Below are 14,866 nucleotides of genomic sequence, written 5' to 3' on the forward strand. Positions count from 1 at the left end.
TTTCTATTTTAATAATAAAATATACCAATATTATGAAGCTGTAAAAAACAACCAACCTGAATGAATATTTTTATTGAATATACATATTTTTATTGTTTTGTTTATTTCTGTACTTATATAATAATAATGTTTGGATAATTTATAAAACGCCATTTTTGTGAAAATCACCTCAAGGGCGCAATCAAAATAATGGTTTAAAAAAATAGCTGAGGAATAATTGCTAGCTATCTCAGATGAGGTCATACCTAATGAGATAGTTAGCCACCATACTTATAGTTTATACCTAATATGTACATTTTTAACATGATTATTATTAAAACTTACCTTTTTTAAAAAGGAATAACACGCTAAGCCTCTATTTAGAGGCTTGTCAGGAAATGGGAAAGAGGGGATATGGACAGAGATTATAAAAAATACATCACAAAACCCAGACCAATTGAGAAAAAAATCTTTCTTGAATTTTGTTTTCCCTTTTGTAAGAATAAAGCTGTACTCAACTGAAATAAACGCCGATTTTCTCGACTCTGAGTCTGAATATTGAACGTTGCCAATGTATCTAATAATGTATCTACTCGTATATAGTATATAATATTAAATACACGTGCCTGCGCATGTACATAGGTGACATCTTCGTTTGAAGACGGGCTGGGTCATAAGTTATGACCTCTTGATAATATGAGGGGTCCCACGAAGAGCCCTTTATAATAAATTAAGTTCTCGCTCTTATTTAAATTTTGAATGACTAATAATCATGAACAAAGTACCTATGTAATTAAATGAGTAATGAGTATTAGGAATAAAAAAGCAAAGTCCTAAAATTAAACTCATCCAGGTATAAAAGTTTTTGTAAAAATAAATATCAAAATATTCCTGTTCATTTTTATGATTTAAAAAACTTATCTAAACCATTATGCGCCGTTTGCTATTTAATATATATTTTGCAATTCAAGCATTATGTTTTTACAATAGGCAAATGAGCAAACAGAGATGTCAGATATTTTTGCTAATTCGCCATAATAATTATGTTGAAATTTCTATAAGAGTGATGGGTATCTTTTATAATGATAAATCCGCAATTAATTCAATCATTTTCAAACGACCAAGACCTTTATGCGTCTACCAATTCGTAACACGTTCAAATTACCTTGTAGATTGGCGATCTAGCAGATTACCGGTAAAACCGTCATGGCCATTGATAAAATTGCGAGCATTTAGCAACCACTTTTCGTAATCTCCAACAATCCGAGCAAACGAAAATTAATAGTAAATCCTCTGCAAGTTACCTGTGATGCAAAACTTGAAAAACATTAATTCCACTTGGAAGGACGTTTCCATGAACGTTCATTGTATTTGCAATATAATTCATTTGTTGCAAAAATAACTGAAGTGGGTACAGAAATGCCAAGATCTTTTCTAACACTCAGATTTTGAGGACATTGTATAATTCCTTGGTAAGAAGTCGTTTGGAGTTTAGTTCCATTATTTGGTCGCCACATGAGACTCGATACTCTTTGATGGTGGAGAGAGTGCAGAAAAAATTTCTGCGCTATCTGTACCTTAAAGAGTGTGGATATTATCCTTGGCTCTTCCCAACTGACTTTTTACTGGGAATGCTAGGCTATCAGTCATTATGGAGGAGGAGGGACGTTCATTTGGGTGTTCACTTTTTCCAGGTGATCGGTGGTCGCATACATAACTCAGAAATTCTGATGGATGTAGGTCTGTTCGTACCTGATAACTATCTTCGACAAAGACAGCATCGATTGTTTTACCTACCGCGATGCAGAACCAACCTGCCAATGGTTATGCCGGTTGGTGGGGCAATCTTGCTACTTAATCGCATCGCCTCGGATGTCGACATATTTCACGACAGTGGGCCTTCCCTTAGGAAAGCACTTTCTAACATTTAATTTTTCTTTTTACATTTTGTTATATTATTTTAATAACATAATTATCTACTGTAATTTGTGATTTATTATTGTATTTAGAATGAATTGGGTCTTTTTCTGTAATGTTCTAAATATCTGAATAAATAAATGAAAAAATAAATGAAAATAAATGATTCATATATTATGAAATATTTATTTAAAAGGGTGTTTTCACACTAGAATATTTCATAGTCATATAATTTGTTTTAAAATAAAATTTGAACACCCAGTTATTGCTCTAGTGTTCAGTAGATTACCTTTATTTATAAACGGTAACATAATATGCCAAAACGAATTATTTTAATAAAATTGACAAACATAAACAAATACCAAATACATGGCTTTGATGTAAGACAAATAATAAACTCTGTTATTTTTATTCGTGTAATACGTTTTTTCTTAAATATTTAAGTTTTTGTGTTTATCCATCCGATACGAACAGCGTTTTCAGGTTAAACTTGTGTAATTAAACACTTTAGTGGAAGTTCTACGGTTACTTTTAAGTAAGAACAATAGAGATGTTTAGGAATTTTTGTGTACAATTTCACACAGCTAGCCTTACAAAGGCTTTATCAGCAAACTCACCTTTGTTCCTCAAGCACTTATTGTTTGGAAAATTAAATTTTGTTCCTAAATATACATCAGCAGAATTAGTGTTTGTGGAGTGTTTGCGATCGGCTTTTTATTGTTAGTTTTGTAGGTAGGAATGAGTGAAAGAGTTCGAATTTCACTATGGTTTTTAATGTGCAATATGTTAAATTGTTTTCCTATTATGTGCTCATTTATTTATTTATTATTTTGAATCTTGAAATAGGGCACACATAAACATATCCTTATATGTGTTCTAATAATAACAATGGAGGTACATATCTTAAATTTATAAGTTCTTTAACACACATTTCTTAACCTTCTGTTATTAAATAATATTTTTATTTATTCAACATTCAATTTTCATTATTTATCATATTTCGATTAATTCAATATATTTTGCTAAAATAAATAAAGTTATTTCATCTGTACAAAACGGCAATTCCATAAATAAGCACTCAATATTATGTACCATAGTTAGACACAGTAAATAAATATTAACCTTTAAAAGGCGAATGTAAAATTATAGCTAGAAATAATTTATGGTAGGTAGTTAAGATTCTCACGCTTGCGTGGTGAAAATTATAGGCAAAAGTTTTCTTGCTTGTGTAAATTATGTTTATTTTAATATTTCCGTTAAATTTGTGGAAGGGACGTTTTTATTTTACTTCGTAATTATGTTCCTACATACAGTGGCGGCGTAGCGTTGATTGGCACCCGGGGCGGTTTTTAAATGAGCACCCTCCAAAATAAAACAACAAATACCTATTGAACGTGTTTACGCGACTTTATTTGACTAAAATATGCAATAACGTGGTCAAAGTTTATTATTCTTTCCCTTTCAATCGACAAAATAGAGAGATTAGATAGTCGCGCTTGGCTCATAGTTGATCTTAAATACGATTTAATTAGCTTTAATTTTGGAAAGATTCTTTCTCACGAAGCCACCGAAACGCAAATAGTTAGGAAGAATCTAAGACACAGCGCTAGATTTGGAACGGACTCCCATAGAATAGTCCCATTTTACAATGAATCTCAGAACCTGCAGGGTAGTCCACTGGACTGTCACTTAGCAAGAAATGCTGGCGGCTTATGTAAAAGTTTAAGTAGATATTGATATTTTTAATGGTTTCAAAAACGTAACAAAAAACGTTATTAGCTGTATTAACAATTTCCTGCGTGTAAACATACGACCGTAACTTACGATAACGCTTCAAAAATATAATTATTTTTTTTCTTATATGGATAAGTGAATGAAGAATTCGCTCGCCCCCCGCGCTCACCCCGCTTGTCGCGCGTGCTCGTGGTTGTGCGAGTATTTTTTCTGAGCTGCACTGGGGACGGTGTCACCCCTTGGTGCTAGGCACCCGGGGCGGACCGCCCCCACCGCCACCCATTTACGCCGCCACTGCCTACATAGGAACACGGGTTAAGGTCTTCTAACTAAAGAATAAAGGCACTATAAAACAATAATGGACTCATTGAATCATGATCTAAATAATTATGGAATCGAAAATTATATGACTGGAAAAAAAAATGGGAAGTATTAGAAGATTTGTTGATAAGGATTCATGCAAAATTATTTATAACACAATTATTGAACCACCGATTAGATTAACTACTGTAGCAGCATATTATTTTTATCGATTCAACAAAATTCTAACAAACTAACCACATTACAAAACAAAGCCTTAAAAATCATTAAAAAAAACCGATACACAAGTGTGAATTTGATGTTAAACGAATTAAAAAGTACGTATATGAATGAATAAAATATTACAATACGATTATGTTTGTGTATAATATTAGTTGTTTTTAAAAAACACAGAATATTGGAAAAAAAAATCTTAGCCAACATGATCACAATACCAGAGAAAATGTAAAAATCAGACTTCCATTTACAAAAAAAGCGAAGACACGAAATTCAATTATATATAAGGCAGTTAAAAAAATATCATGAAATGGGAAAAAAACATTTACGAAGAAAAAAAATCTAATTTCAAAGAAATATGAATTGAACAACTTATAAATAAAATATAATATATGTAAATTTTTATTACAAGAGCACACATAAGAATATGTTTATGTGTGGCCCATTTCAAGAAAATAAAAAAATAGTAATAATAAAAAATACGAACGGGTCAGTGGTAGATAGGTAATTAACTTTTATATAAAGTAATTTTTTTACAAAATAAAATTGTCGGCCCGATGGCGTAATGGTCAGCATGTTTGCTTACCATGCAAGAGGTCTCGAGTTCGATTCCCGACATGGTTGATTTGAAATATTTATTTTAAAGGGTGTTTTTACACTTGAATAGTTCATAGTCCCTGGACTGGTACCTGAAGCTTAAGACTGATCATCTTACCTTCATGTAACAAAAATGATCAAGGTACGCTGCAATTGGTCTACCGATGCAGTGCCTTACGCACCATTTGGCGCGAAAACGGAATGATGATGATGATGAATTTTCTTATAAGATAAAAGTTTGTCATTTTTTTACAAACCATAAAGAATGGTACTTTTTTCCTCTAGGAAAAGAGTTAATACATGTTATCTGTTCAGGTACTCGACGTAGTGTTAATTGAACGTAGTTATGCAGAAAGCAGCCAGGCCACAATATTGAAAGAAAAAAAAAATGATATTGGTGTTATCGAATTCACAAAGGTCTATGCTCTGCTTCAAACAGCCAGGCCGCTTTTATACAAAAAAACTGTAACAATCACCTTCTGAAAATTTCATGATGTCAAAATGTCGTAAAAATGAATGTCACCTTATACTCGTACATTCAGAGTTAATATTAGATCTGGCTGTCATAAAAATCATTGTATCTGGTCATATACATGATTATATTCTTTTCCGTATTATAAAAAAACAAAAGCATGCATTACTTATCATTTGCCAAAGTAAAAAATATTCCAAATGTTGTGTAGCTTTAATTATTCGCCCTTTTCACATAAATGCTATTATCTCGGTTTCACATTTCTATGGCTGGCTGCTTTCTGCATAACTAAGTTAAATTGTTCGTCATCGAATGATTGACTCACCAGTCACCGGCCACCGGTAGTTTTATTTTCTTATGAGACAACTCATTAATCAGCACTCGGTACATACCTACTACCTACTAACGTTGCATTACGAGCAGTAGATGAACGAGATTCTTGTATTACGTGATCACGTCACTGCAGTCAGAAGTCAGAAGGCATGTTCTTCCATTGCATTCTCTATGCACTTCGTGGAAGAATACTAAAGGCATGTAATGTTATACAATATACAAATGCAATGTTGATACCTTCTTTAAATTAAAAAGTCGTGTCACTTCAAATCAAATATCGAGTATAGAACGATTTAATAAAAAAGAAAACCTGTGGATTTGAAATTCACAATACGTGTTTACAAGTCGCGTTAAAGGAAAATCTAAAATCTATATTCATTATTTTTTTATTATTTCAAAATACGAAGAATGTACCATACAAAGTTGTATTCCCATGAGTTAGCGAATTAATTTTTTGGACAGTTACAATTAATAAGATTTTCAGATATACAGATTTATAGTTACACGTAATTAAAATAAAAATTGACATATCTCGGAAACTTAAAAAAAAGAAATTTGGTTTTATAAAGATACTTATTGTAATATTGTTGTTATATTTTGTGTAATATTGTTGTTATAACACTTTCGCTTGGGAATTAGAAAATTAATATAATATAAATTTATTCGAATGGTTTGTAATCCCTCAAAAACCGTCATCAAGTACAAATACAAATCATCACCATTGCATGTCCGCTCCCTATTTGGAGCTTATGGCGTCTACAAAGAGCCTCCAAACATATTAGATGCCAGCTCCTGTGCGTCCTTCTATGCCAGGTTCGCGTCCCGTAGTTCTGACGTAAACTGCCGACGAACAGTCAGCAGCGGACGTCCAGGACGCGGACGTCGAGAACCCAATGCCTTGTAAAGTAGGCAAGCGTGGTTAAGGGTCTCAGGAGGCATCCGCAATATATGGCCCCGCCAACCGTATCGCCTTCGCTTGATGACAGTTTTCAGCGGAGTTTGCTGCGTCCGTTCTCCTATTACGTCATTCCTCACAAATTCAAACCACCTAAGAATCTTCTGAGACCCGTATTCTCAAACCTCAGTATTTTACTGTTTTGGGCTCTAGTGAGATGTCACGATTCGTTATTTAATAGGTGTTATGCAGGCGTTATATACGCGGCATTTGGTTTTCACTAAGTAAATACCTGGTCCCCAGACAACCTTCATAGTGTGTTACACAGTAAATGAGATTTTGCAATATTTGTTTTTAAACCCATGCGTGCGGAGTACCTATTTAGCTTATCTACGGCGATCTGAAGACCCCCAACTGAATCGTCAATTATTCGTAAAGGTTTCGGGAGAAGGATGGATATTCCTCGATCTAGTGGAAATGATTTCCTTAGGATAAAGTCACAGCAGTAAACTTACAAATCATATTTGGGTAGGTGTTTTATTTTTAAGTATTCATGCAGGTAATTTGCGTTAGAAACAAAAATGATAAAACTTTGAAGGTATCCCAAAGTGATATCTAGGTACTAGGTACCTAACGATAGTTTTGTTCTATCAAGAAAAATGCCAAGAACTGTATTTATTTTTAACCTGTGGAAGTAAAGAATTTCATATGCAGATCTTAGTATCCCTCTAGCCATTTGCTGGCCATAAAATACGCGACAACCAATAACAACCATTCTTATGCAGGTGTAATCAACATAACATTATGGTATTTAATAAATTTGATTACCGATGTCTAATTGGAATCGTGCACAATTTTACTAGAATAATTTATCCCTCTCTCTCCAGCCAGTTGAAGCGTTATTAACCTGAAAGTAAGGTGATCAGTTTATGTTTTAGGTACAACAATTTTTTTCTAGATTGCGTCATAAAGATGCTTAATATAATAAAAACACAGTTCAAGTCAAACCGTGTCGTGGCTCGTGGGTCGTGGCCCGTGAAATTGACAAAAATATCAAAACCGCAATATTTATTAATATGTAGCACCATATAATTAAGAATAGTCCAGAAAGAGCGTAGAATCATATTTGAATACATCGGACTGTGTCCAATAATTCCCCCACTATGCTTCACTTTCGCCGCGCGCATTCGTGATGCCGTAGCGTAATGTTGCACGATGGGAAAAAGTATAATTATAACACAAATGTAAGGTAAAAAAAAGCAATCTGTCAATTTCTCTAAAATTTTATTGTGAACGCGGATATATTGATTGACACAACAGAGTAGATAAGTAAAGGGTAATTTAATAAGAGTAATTGAATTAATGAACTTCAAACTTAAAATGTAAAAAAAGTTTTATTTTAATTAAAACTGATATTTTGATGTTTCAAAGATAATGTCGGTCAAATGTCCACGATAGAGTTGTTTAATCCGAGATCCAATTTTCATTAGCTCTCTCATTAGATGAGCAAAGTAGGGTAAACAAATTTACAACCCTAACAACACTAACGAAATGTTCATTTTGTTTCTTCGACAATCTGACAGATGGAAAAAAAATCAATTTTTAAGTCCACAACACGGCATACGTGAATTCAAATCAGAAGTTGCGTACTGAGCGACGTCTACAAAGAACTAATGGGTCAAAACGCAAACCTAATCATTTATGAGTAGTTTAGTCGCCTTCTGTTTGATGTGCGTATGCGGTTTCTGGAATATTCTTAATTCTATGTGTAGCGCAGAAAATGTTTCGGATAAGTGTTGTAAATGTTAAAAAAAACCTACCGACCTACCTTTGAATTTTCTTGACGATTTTTTACGAATAGCTGCGAGCGGCTGGGGACTTTTTTGGGTGACAGTTTAAAAAAAATACCTACTTTCACCTGTAGATATCATGTTTATAATTTATTTAGTTTAATATGTGTTATTATAAATAAAGCTCGAATTGTGGTCCCGTGGCTAGTGTTGCGGACTCACGGAACAGAGGTCCGAGGTACGAATCCCACTCGACCCTAGCTTGATTTCCATTTTCTAATAGTGAGTTATTTACAACTCGTCGCAAATGGCCACCAAAATTGAAATATTTGGGTAAATTAAAAGATCGCTAATATTTCTTTTACAAAAAAAATAGTTTTTTAGGTTTCCAATTCTTATATTGTCTGTGTTTCCAATATACCTATAATCAAGTTGATTTCAGCCGTGACAGTTTTCGTGTCGACGAAGACCCAAGGACCTTGTGTTGTGAGAACAGACGACTCCATCGCAGACCTCGTGTCACCACGCTGTACGGTGTACCTAGATAATGCAGAAGGTAGATGGCGTTGGAAGTTGGCGATACCTGTGTGACCCACATCTGGGTCGGCCTTGTTGTTACTTTCACCTGGCTGTGTGACGTTTTCGCTCTCGGACTTCCTTGCTGGGAGCTGCTGTGTTATTCCGACTCTCATTTTCTATTATTTTTTAAAGTTTAAACATAAGTGGTGTGTGTAATGTATTATATATACAGGGTTTCGAGTCGTGTGTTTCGGCTAACGTGAGATCGGAATAAGTAACCCCGGGCTAAGTACAAAATTGTATTTAGTAACAGAGAATTGCGCAAGTGCGCTCGTTTTCGTTTCGGTTAGAATGAAGAGTCGAAATTCCAGAAAATAATGGAGACGGATTCATAAAGGTATATTTGATATTACGAATGCTTTATGTAAATTATAAAAGTACATAATTATAAGCAAAACTTGATGTTTCCACCGACCGCTTGCAATTGTATTTTTACTATTATATTATGGAAATATTCGCGTGTTGCGTTATATCGAACTTTTATTTATTATTAAAAAAATATTACATAGGTTAACCTAACTTTATTAAATTCAATACTTGTTAATAAACAGAACAGAAGTATCACACAAAATAATTCAAATAACAAATAATATGCATGTGCACATGTCATAATTTATATCCTTTTAATCTATCCCTTTAATGTCCTTTCACTGCTCTAATTTTCTTGCCTCCTCTTTCACAGTACTAGCTGCTCGATTGTGGAATATTTTTATTTTTTTTATAAAAAAATAAATATTAGCGTTCTTATAATTTACCCTAATATTTAAATTTTGGTGGCCATTTTTAACGAGTTGTAAATAACTCACTATTAGAAAATGGAAATCAAGTTGGTGTAGAGTAGGGTTTGAACCTCGGACCTCCGGCCCGTGAGTCCGCAACACTAGCCACGGGACCACAACCCGATTATACAGGGTGTTTATTAAACTTGATTAATTCAAAATAAAAAAGCTAAAGATATATAAAAATAGAAATAAATGTATTTGTGTATAAATTATCTTTAATTAATACCATTACTCAATGGGAAAAAGGAAAAAAGAGGAAACAGGAAAGGAGGAGAGATTAAGGAAGAGAAAAGAGATGTTTCTTCAGACGTGATTTAAACAGAGATACTGTGGTAACATCTTTGATGGTGGATGGGAGATGATTCCACAGTCGAGCCGCGTGGACACTATATGAGTTAGAGAAGAAAGAGGAAAGAGGAATTGTGGATAACATGCAGCGGTGATGCAGTGTTTAGAAATTTTTCTGCTAAATCTACCGGTGGTGGTGGCAATATGTCGTGGGTTGCGGCAGTGTCTCGTGAATATGCTCGGTGTTATACAATGTAGAACTACCTGCTACTCGGAAGCGTGGGTTGGGTTTTACTCTCGGTACTGGTCGATTAATTCGAGCGGGCGCGTTCGCAAAACTTACACCGACACATTTAAAATATAAAGCATGTTGATTTTCAAAATGTTTTACTAAATGTTAACCGAATGTGCTATCTTTTTTGTTTTTTTTTTTTAAATAATGGGTTAAGAAAATGTAATATATTAATTTATTATTACACAATTCATAATGTATTTATAATAATATTTTGTGTTCATAATTTTCGACGAACTAAATAATAAAAAGGCTAGTTTTCTGCCGCCGTTTTAGGCAGATTTTTTTTGGGAGCGAACGTTATTAAATTTAACAAACGAAATTTTCTCGAATGATTGTTTTCTTTTTGGGATTTAAAAACAAATCGCATTTGACTTAAATTGAATATGAAAGTTTTTTTAATCAATATTCTGTACATTAAAAATGTGTTTGTGTTAGTTTTGCGAATGCGTCGGCACTAGATAATCAACCTATACATGATTAGATTAAATGAAGAAATATATTTATAAACCTGTGTTTTTAATCCATAGCTAAACATTGAATATAGGTTTATAATTATATTTTCACTCTTAAGAATCGCATCAATAGTAGTCTATGTCATGCTCATAAGCGCGTGTGAGCGCGAGAGAGACTGATGTTATTTTCATAATGCGTATGCCGTGCGATGTCATACCACAGATACTACACAATGCTTCTTGTCATAAACATAATATACTTAGTCTTGAGGATCGTCGTTTGTTATTAGATATGGGTATTTTACATGACATTCTTAATGGACGTCTTGATAGTCCTGTTCTGGTTTCTGAGTTGGCCCTTAATGTACCTGGCTACCGCACCCGTCACACGAATCTATCTCTTTTCCATGTACCCACAGTTCGCACCAACTTTGCACAGAACTCTCCTCTGATTCGCTTGACGCGTAATTATAATTTATTTTTCAATAACATATACATATTTAATTGCAGTAAACTCACTTTTAAAACCAAAATTAAAAAACTATTATTTGAAAAAAATTATATTTAGTTATAAAAAAAAATATATATATTTTTACATTATAATTTTTAATTGTTTCTATTCACTCATATCAAATACACACTTACCCTGTTCTTAAACCTACCCTCACACCCATATACAATCACACACATTTTCACATACCTACCAAAACCACACTCCACTTTTTTACACACGCATCCTCACACACAAAAAAAAACTCGCACACATGCACTTCTATGAATTATATTTAACTGAACTGGATTTTTATAATTGTATTTATGTGGAAAACTGATTTGGCTTTATTCTATGTTTTTTTTATAATAATGTTGTTTATATTTTTTTGTATTGCTGTTGTTTTTCTTAATAAACAAAATAAATAAATAAATAAATAAATGCGTTTGTGTAAGTTTTGCGAACGCGCCAGCTTCAAATAATCGACCAGTACCATTGCTGGTTATACTCTGCTTGAACAAATAGTACATTTATCGCGATTATAATCACGTTCCAGAGAGGTTTTAGCGCGCTACGAGAGTGAATTTTACTTCCTTGTTAAGCTAGGGTTTCCTAGGACAGCGGTGCCCGTATTTTAACGGCCGTAGTGAACGGTGATGCAGTGGACAGCCGTCGTAACGGTGACTAGAGAATAGTTTCTTATGAAAAGGGTGTTAAATGGTGTTGATAACGCCGTTTTCCTCGAAAACCAGTCTCTAGTCACCGTTACGACGGCTGTCAACCACATCACCGTTCAGTACGGCCGTTACGATACGGGCACCGCTGTCCTAGGAAACCCTAGCTTTACGCACAATAAAGTTGTGATTGTGTCCTACGTCCTACTTACTATTTCGTTTACCCACATAACACGCTTGTCACTAAATTTCCGACATTTTATTAATAGTGTTACTATTGGTTCAGTAATATTCTAAGTACCTAAGTATCAGAGATACCTACTTAGAAGCTTTACACAATTTCCAATAGAGAAACATCGTGATTTAAAAAAATAAAACAAAAATTACAAGGGTCTATGAAATATTGTCAAGTAAAACAAGTAATTTTTTTAAACTAATCAGTTGCATATTTTTTTTATAATTCCCGCGAAAACGGTCTATTGCATTGGCCACTCTCCTAATACGTCACGATTCGGTTAAATTTTAAACTTTGTTTGTGATTGTTTAAATTGAAATAGAACACCGTCACCAATCTTGAAGTCACAATTATTGTCAAGGCCAAACATTTCGCGTTTTTTAGAGATATATTTTTTAACAATTTTATTTTAAAAGTCACGTATGAAAATATTTCTCCACAATATATCAATATTAATTATGAAAATACAATTAATTTTTCTAAATCCGTTTCACATATTTTTATTGGTATTCGTAGTATGTGATATTTCCCTATTCTTTGTGTTTTTTCTTCTTTTTAAATTGCGCATTTTAGTTTAAGAAAAGTCAAATAAAAATTCACCAAAACCGGCAACGAAAAATAGTTGAATTTTCATGTTAATTACTCATTTAATTAAATTTTTGTTACACAAAAGTGGAACTAATGAAATCTACCCATTAAAATGGTTGTGAAAAGCTAAAATAAAAAGGTTTGTTATTTTTCCCAACAAAATAATCTCTCGACCATGATCTCATTACTTGAAATGTAACCATCGTATTATTATACAATAATCACGAGAGGATTTCCTGTATAATAATAAATCGTAAAATATTATTATTAGGTAGGTACAGGTAAATTAACTTAAGTTGAGGCCGCGCATACATAGTCATTTGCTCTATCTACATACATTTCTGAAAGATACAAGTATGTGTTTATTGAAGACGTTGGCCCAATTAACACGAATCGTCAAAATCCACACGTCACGTTGAAATTCGGGTGGATTGACATTATGTTGTGGTTATTTCAAATTTATTCAGAGATTACTCTTAGATGAAAATCCTGCAAAAGGAAATCAACTAGAGATTAGTCACCTTATTGCGTTTGCCTGGCATCAAATAAATAAATGTAATTGAAAAAAATAACAAGAATACTATAAATATCAACCCACCTTAAGCTATATTATTGTGCCGTGCGGATTTTTACAGCAGCAAACGGGTCGTATTTTCAGGTATGATTTACGGCATGATTAGAGTTACCCTAACGTAGGTATAGGACGATATTTTAATTTATTATTAAATGATTTTTTAAATGTTTTTTTCATTTCATTCGAGATTCGTGTTAAATAATAATATGTCAAGTATTTTAGTGTATGCATTTAAAATATAATATCAAAATGACAAAATAATAATTAAAACTGTAATTGCCGAATGTATTATTAAATTTCAATTTTACAAAACTTGCCATTAGATCTGACAGTAAGAAATGAATAGAAAAACAATTTATTCATTTACCAATTTATATAAAAACGATAAAGTAGGCAACGGTTTTATGAATACATTTCTCTGAACATACAATTATTATAAATAAAAAAATATTTTAGACATTCCCTTCGAGTATTGCCTGCATATTAACCCCGGTAATTCTCACTTGATAGAAATTACTTTGTAGAGGTGCAGACCGAATTCTAAGAAAACGTTTATATCAAATAAATCTTTGCTCTCATCGAAATGAGTAAAAGATAATTAATAGTGTAATTAGCCTTGATTGTTATTTAATAAGCATGAAAAAGATTAAACGTTTAATGCATTTTTTTTGTAATATATTTACATTGTACATTTCCACAACGCGCCCCTAGAAAAAAACAGCGGTGCTACGAACCGTCCTGGTCTTAGAGACCTGTTTTTATGATATTTTTCACATTTAAAAAAAGTTGCTGAAAATACAGTATATTGTTCATAGGAACACATATAAAATATTTCTATATTAACACGAAATATTGCTGTGAAAAATCACGTTGAATAAATATTTCACGGTTACCAAACGCGTTAACCAGTACACCATATGTTGGACATGAAATTTGTTTTTTTTATAAATATACCTAGTTATAAATAATAATAATTGAATAAAATATAATTTATAGAAAAAAGTAACACTCTGTATACAAACTTAACATCTGTGTGAGTACTGTGATAGCCTCAACTTAGGATCCGTTAACTATACCTACCTATTTACCAACTATCCACAAATTTTACCGCTGAAAATGGCCTCGAAAAAAACTTTTTCTAAAATTCAGCCTTATCTTTTATACGCCATTATGCATGTTTATGGTACGTTGTATTAAAGTTCTAAATAATAACTATGACCTCCCAGCTCCCAGCCTCCGTAGTCCATCACGGAAAGTGAAATCTCGTTGTAATATATTGCGCTGTATTTACCTTCGTCATGACTTTCTTATTTCTTCACAACTCAAAGATATACCCACAGATTTATTGGCATAATCAATTAATCAATCCGTATTTATCTAGTATCAGAATAATATAATATGCGGTATCTCTACACATAATAAAATATAATATAAAATTAAATATTAAAGTTAATATTTATATCATTTTTATCTAATACTCACTAAAAACTGTTACAAAGTACATAATCAAACGTAACCGAATTATTTTAACTGGAATTTCAAAAAAAATATACATAAATTAGCCACAGTGGACAAAGAACTAGAACTAAAAAAAAACGTAACAGACAAGAATGCAATACGAGATATCAGAACAATAACAGACCCTATTTAAAAAA

At 32.8% G+C, this 14,866-nt stretch overlaps 1 protein-coding gene across 2 annotated transcripts in view; it reads left to right on the plus strand.

The window, feature by feature from the left end:
* Positions 1 to 14,866, plus strand: part of Tsp74F (Tetraspanin 74F) — a 45,286-nt gene that overhangs the window by 7,755 nt on the left and 22,665 nt on the right. Inside the window, exon 1 of one of the 2 annotated variants that reach the window (XM_088235505.1) lies at positions 8,860 to 9,170. The exons of the other annotated variant lie outside the window; for it this stretch is intronic. The gene's annotated coding sequence lies outside the window, so the exon portion shown is untranslated. Of the gene's footprint in view, positions 1 to 8,859; positions 9,171 to 14,866 lie in introns of those variants that run through there. 2 annotated transcript variants of the gene reach the window in all.

Source organism: Micrasema longulum, unplaced genomic scaffold, assembly GCF_059751315.1.
Source record: "Micrasema longulum isolate JH-2025_06_02 unplaced genomic scaffold, ASM5975131v1 h1tg001384l, whole genome shotgun sequence".
In the NCBI taxonomy this organism is placed as follows: Eukaryota; Metazoa; Arthropoda; class Insecta; order Trichoptera; family Brachycentridae; genus Micrasema; species Micrasema longulum.